The 6,000-nt window shown below is 58.7% G+C and overlaps 1 protein-coding gene across 1 annotated transcript in view; it reads right to left on the bottom strand.

The window, feature by feature from the left end:
• GRAMD1B (GRAM domain containing 1B) overlaps nt 1-6,000 on the bottom strand; it is a 183,991-nt gene that overhangs the window by 31,725 nt on the left and 146,266 nt on the right. The gene's annotated exons all lie outside the window — the stretch shown is intronic.

Genomic DNA, 6,000 nt, shown 5'->3' with positions numbered 1-6,000 from the left:
CACCGTGCTCCCAGGATGCAAACAGTCAGTCTCGCCCGGGCTGGACGTGAATGGGTGGCTTCGGGCTCCTCGGCAGAGGGTCTGTGCGACCCTTGATACCTCCTTGGCTTCCCTTGAGCTTGGTTCCCAGCGCCAAGCTTCACAACTGGGCGGGTGTGGTCAGCATGGTTCTCAGGACAGGCTGGCTGGCCAGCCTCCTGTGGCCGGGCTGTTTCATCCCACTTGGCTCCCAGTGCAGGTCTCTGGGCTAAGGGTGACCCAGAGGGGACGTGATGAAGCCCTTCTCCAGGTTGGTGTGGACAGCTGCTCTGAGCAGCCGGCAGTGGCCAGGATGCAGACGACAGGGCAGGTGCACAGGGCCGCCACAGGTCCGCCCTGCTGCGGCTCACTCACAGCCCAGTGGCTTGTGGTGGGTCTCAAACTCCCAGGAGGACGGACACCCAACTCCCCAGTGCCGTCTGGCCGGTCCCACAAGGCAGCCCGTTCAACGTGCAATCGCTCCTCTGGGCGGGCGCTGGTGGCTATGACTCATGGTCCTCACCCAGGCAGCACAGCCACGGCTGGCCAAGGCACCAGGGCCTGCTCCCACCCCCACCCGTACACACCCCCCTTTTCCTCCCAGGCCGAGCTCTCCTCGGCTGACCAGCAAACAACTTCTTTGTTAGAGTCATCCGTGGCAGGAGGGGGGCGGGGTGGCTGGGCGGGTGAGCGGGCAGGGCCAGAGCCCTACACATGCCTCAAGTTACAGGACCTGGGTGATGGTACCGGCCAATGTCCTGCAGTAACCCCCGGCCGAGCCTGGCCTCCCCAGCAGATGTTTCCTGCAATGGAAAGTAGCTGGCCAAGGCTCCGAGTGGGGGAAGGGCAGGGAGGAGGTGCCAGGGGCACTCCTGTTATGCTAAAATCTAAAATTGAAGATGCAAAACAGCCAGGGACTTCTTGGAGACACACTGGCCCCTCACTGATCCATCCATCCACCGACCTCCCCAGAGCAGCAGCAGGAGCCTGGAAGTTGAACTCATCCCATTTCAGAGGTGCAGGTGGGGAGAAGTTGAGGTCAGCAGTTTCCAGGTCCGTCTGAGGCATCTCCTTCCTTCCCGGGGACGCTGTCCTGTCTCCAGTACTAGCAGGATGGGGATCAAGGCCAGGATGAGGATTCCCAGACAGCCGCTCAGACCTTGGCAGCCAAGGAACCGTGCTCTGAGCAGAGAGACTGGGCCGGGTCAAAAGGAGCAGGGAAGCTGAGATCTCTGGTGAGGACGGGAGCCAGGCAGATGGAAACAAGGAGGCCTCCAGAAAGAGAAGCTGGGGGCAGAGGTCTGACAGCACTGGGGCCGGGAAGGTTGGATTCCCAGGCAACGTCAGAACTTTGAGACAAACAGGGCACCTTCCTCGCCCTCCCCAGCTACGTCCAGCCCAGGAGGCTCTCCAGGCTGCACACGATGGAGAACGTTGCCTTCGTCCTGTTTGACTCAGACGTGACTGTACTTAAAAATGATCTAACAAATGTATGCAAGATACAGATTCTTGCTTCTAGATCCCGAACTTCTGATTCAGAGGAACCTGGCGTCTCCCAGTTATATGGTGCTGGAGGAAGCAGAGGGAGATTCTGAGTCCTTTCCAGGACTTGTGTTCCTGTCTCTCTCTGTGCACACCCCGGATGCAGCCACCACCTCCACCCATCATATCACACAGGGCGATTGTTCCATCAGACTACCACTGTCTCCAGGAACACGCTACGCCTCAAACGATCTCCTCCAGCACTCAGCATGGTGAATTTCAAGTATCAGCTGCTCAAAACCTATTTACCAAATGAACGCATTCCTTATACACCTCTGACACTGTTCCTGTTGACATGGCATCTCGTGTGCACACATCCATACACGTCCTCACTCCTATTAGGCATGGCACCCCAGCGCCTAGTCCATGCCAACACTCTCCAAGCCACATATCCTAGCTTCTCTCCACAGTATCATCAGCAGTGAGACAGGAGAACCCAGCAATTCCATTTTACAGGGTGACGGGAATGCCCCTCTCCTGGGCCCCCCCAGATCCAATGATCTAGGCAGTAAGCAGGACCCATGAGGGCTGAATCCTGGAAATGCTTGAGTATCTCTGGAGCCAGATGAGGGGATGACTGGGCTCCAGCGGGGTGACTCAGGGACAGGACACACCCAGAAAGATAAGCCCTGGGACCCTTTGTCTCCTACACCCCCTCAAAACTGCCGCCGGGCAGGGCACTGCCAGCTTCCAGCCTGAGAAGAGGGAACTGACCTGGGCTAAATATTAACTCCACGGCAAACACTGGGAGCTGGGACCAAGTGGTACCTGCTCCCTGGGTAGAGCAGCAGGAGGGAGAGGGTGGAGCAGCCCAGGAGAAAAACAGATGGATTTTGGTAGAATGTTGGCCTCGCCTAGGAAGAAAGCCAATTAAGACCCTCAGAAGAAACGCTGGACTTTCAACCAAATCCAGGTAGGGAGGAGCCGGATGTGGACTAAGGGGAGATGGGGGAGGTGACTGAGCAAAGGAAGGAGACGGGGAGGGCGCAGGTGTGACAGAGAGACATGAAGGACCAGGACTGGGAGAGTTTCAGTTGGAGACAGGTCACTCTGCAGAGTCAAGACAGCTACTGGGGATGCAGGGGTCAGCATGTGGAGGAAGCGGAGTCCATCTTCCCCAGAAAAAAATACCAGGTTGCCAAGGCGTCGCTGGGGATGCCTTTAGCACTCACTCCCACTTTTCTCACCGACGACCTAATCTGAGTTTCATTCCTACAAAGCTCTGTCCTCTTGCTCAGTCATATGTCTGTCAGACATGCCCGGTCACTCCGCAGGACTGGCACCATCCCTCTTCCCCCCGGACAGCCAGCATCGCCCCCACCTGGACCAGCAGGCAACTTGGGCCCCAAAGCCTCAGGGCAGCCACCAGGGTCTGGGCTCCTTCCCTGGGTTGCCTGGAGACAACTGATCCCAGGAAAGAGGCAAGGCACCTCTGTCTACCTGGAGCACCAGAAGAGACTTCTGTGACTTGGCTTCCTCCCAGATTTGAGTCTGCTGCATCCAGCAGGGCCATCTTTGGGGGCAGATTATTCCCCCTCCTGCCCCTTGGCTCCCTGTTTCAGCTTATCCCTCCGTGAACTTATCCCCCAAACTAGGCGCCTTGACTAATAAAACTGTGGTGGTCAATGGTGGGTCTGGCGGGGTGGGGAGCAGACGAGGGGGACTCAGGGGCAGTAGATGTGATCAGCCCTGGGAGGGTCTCAGGGCAGCTGCCGACAGCCCCCTCTTCAAGCCCCATTCTTTTGGGCCATGCTGCACAGCATGTGGGATCTTAGTTCCCTGACCAGGTATCGAACCCATATGCTCTGCACTGGGAAGTGCAGAGCCCTAATCACTGGACAGCCAGGGAAGTCCCTCAAACCCCACTCTTGATCTGAAGAGCCCTTGCTGGAGACCAGAGGCTCTTGTCTCAGCATTTCCATGTCTCCCTGGGGTCCAAACACCTCCTTCCATGGGACCCACTCTTTATAAATGCCAAGGTGGTTTGTCACCATGGTGACAGTTCCTCCCCAGATAAACAGAAGAAGAAAATGCAGGAGAGAGGCAGGTAGAGGGGGAGGCTGGGGCAGAGGGCAGGGATGCATTGGGTTGGCTTCCTCTCTTATCAGACCCAGGCCATGCCAACGGGCTGGAGACATTCTTGCAGCAGTCAGCAAGTCTGCACTGACCCTCCCTGTCCTGGATCCGGCCAGGCACTTCTAACTGTCCCCAGGGCCGAGGACGACAAGGCCTTTGCTCATCCAAAGGACTTCCAGAGCCAACGATGGCGCCTCGGGCAGCAGAGCAGCCGGAGAGTCACCACCGGTGTCAGGGAGGGCTGAGGACAGAGCTGAGGAGGAGACACCCACCTCCTTCCTGAAGGTCCAAGTCTAGCCGCCTCGGGGCAACACAGAGGTGGCACAGGAGGACCAAGCAGATGCAGCAAAAAGAGAACCCGGTCAGAGCAACAGAGGCCCAGCAAGCACCTCCCAAGAAACCAGGAATGGAGCACTGGCGGGCAGTGCTGGGGAGAGGGTGTTGAAGGGAAGCTTCCTGGTGGAGCCTCGGCACGCAGGCACTGACACAGCACAGTGCTCTGCGGGGGACAGGGCCTGGCATGCCCGTGTGCATGGGCTCAGGAGGCTGAGCTCGGGCTCCAGTAGGGGAAGCCCCAGGACCTGGCTTCCTGATCGAGCCAGACCATTCGGCCTGGAAGCACAGCCACGCTCAGGCCGTGCCCGTGGATAAGCACGCTGGTACATCTGAGTGGGCTTTCCAGGTGGCTCAGTGGTGAAGAATCTGTCTGCCCAGCTCTGCCATCTCTCACTCATCTGCCAGCAGAACCCCCTGACCCCACAGGGCAGCTGGCCCACCTCCATCATCCAGCCCAGCGGCAGCACCTATTTCTAGCCTGTCACTCTGGTGAGGGCTCAGACACCAGGTCTTCTGAGCAGGGCTGAGGGAGAGATTAGAGGTAAAAGGGTGGGAGGGAGGAAAATCCATTAGAATCAGAGAGAAAGAGACAGCCAGTTGGGATAATCAAGCCAGAAAGGAGCGGCAAGCGGAGGTGGAGAGACAAAAATGGGGGAGTCAGCCAGGAAAGGGGAGGGAAGGACTCTAGGGAAGGCAACATGAGAAAGAACGGAAAAGCCTGCTGGAAAGAAAAGAGAGGAGCAGGGGAGAGGGAGCGCAACAGGGACGAGGCCCTGTGTGTCCAAATCCGGTCATTTTAACAGACTCGTGGGTCTGCAGCCATGTGTTTCCTGGTCCTCTGTGAGGCACTAATTTTACAATAGCCCCTCACCCGCACCCCGGGTGGTGGAAGATTCTGTGAGGGAAAGGATGCCGGAGGCCCCACCACTCCCAGGAAAGCATTCTCCAGCCTCACCTCCTCCCACAGACAGCAAGTTCCTCTCTCCCCTGGGATGTCAGCCCTAAGCCACGGGGCGGCTGTGAGCCCAGGCGAAGACCACAGTTGGCCCAGGGGGCTGAGGGGCTGCAGCCCCAGGCAGGCTTCTCCTCCAGGCGGGCCATCTCAGCCCTCAACTCCCCTCCCACTTGCGCAGCCCGCCAACCTCCTCCTTGTCTGTGCCGTTGTGATGTCAAGGCGGGGATCCAACAGTCCTATCTCAGGGCCAGTCCCCTGAGCAGCAGTGGGTCGGAAGCTATAGGGCTGACTGCTGGCTGCTTGATTCTGGGGGAACTGCTGAACCGTGTGGGAAAACACTCCCCCGCCTCCACACCCCCACACACAGTGACTCTGACCGGAGCGTCTACATGAAACCCAAGCCTCTCCCCTCCTCCCCTGCACCAAAGCATCTTCCAAGTCTGTCTCTCAGCCGCCCGCTCCCACACCGTCCCCAGGTCCACCATGCAACCGGCCCTGGTATCAGGGGAGCGGGGAAGATGCATCCACAGGACCAGGGAAGCTCGGGGAAGAGCAGGCTCCGGGATGGAAGACAGTGGCTGGGGACCAGGTGGGGGGTGTGAACTGCCCGTCCATCCACAGGGCAGGAGGGTGGAGTAGGACGGGGCAGGAGGCTGAGACTTCAGCCTGTGGCTCTTCAGGGGAGAGTTAGAGACCCAGAGGATGTGGCCTCTGCAGGGGCTGCTTGCTCCATAATTGGCCTCCCAGTAGGCGCTCCCGGCTGGAGCGCCCCCAGGGACGGGGGATGTGTTCTGGGTGGAGCATGCCAGGGTTGATTGAGGAGACCCTGGGGCAGAAGTCACATTCTGTTTACATAAGCCAGCCTCTGCTAAACGAAAAGGTTTCTGGCTGCTTGTTTTTTCCTCCAAATGTCTTGGTAAAAGGAGGAAAACTTGGCCTTAAGATCAGGCCCCAGGATGGTGGTCCCCGTCCCAAGTTCTGTCTGCGCTCTGGGGGGGCCTCCCCAGCCTGGTCTCCTCCATCAGGGCTGGAGGGTGTCCAGGATCCGGGGGTTCGGGTAGGGGTTTGGGGAG

Source organism: Bison bison, unplaced genomic scaffold, assembly GCF_000754665.1.
Source record: "Bison bison bison isolate TAMUID 2011002044 unplaced genomic scaffold, Bison_UMD1.0 scf7180017864518, whole genome shotgun sequence".
NCBI lineage: Eukaryota > Metazoa > Chordata > Mammalia > Artiodactyla > Bovidae > Bison > Bison bison.
The sequence above is the reverse complement of the archived record's forward strand: the minus strand, read 5'-3'. Positions and strand labels throughout refer to the sequence as shown.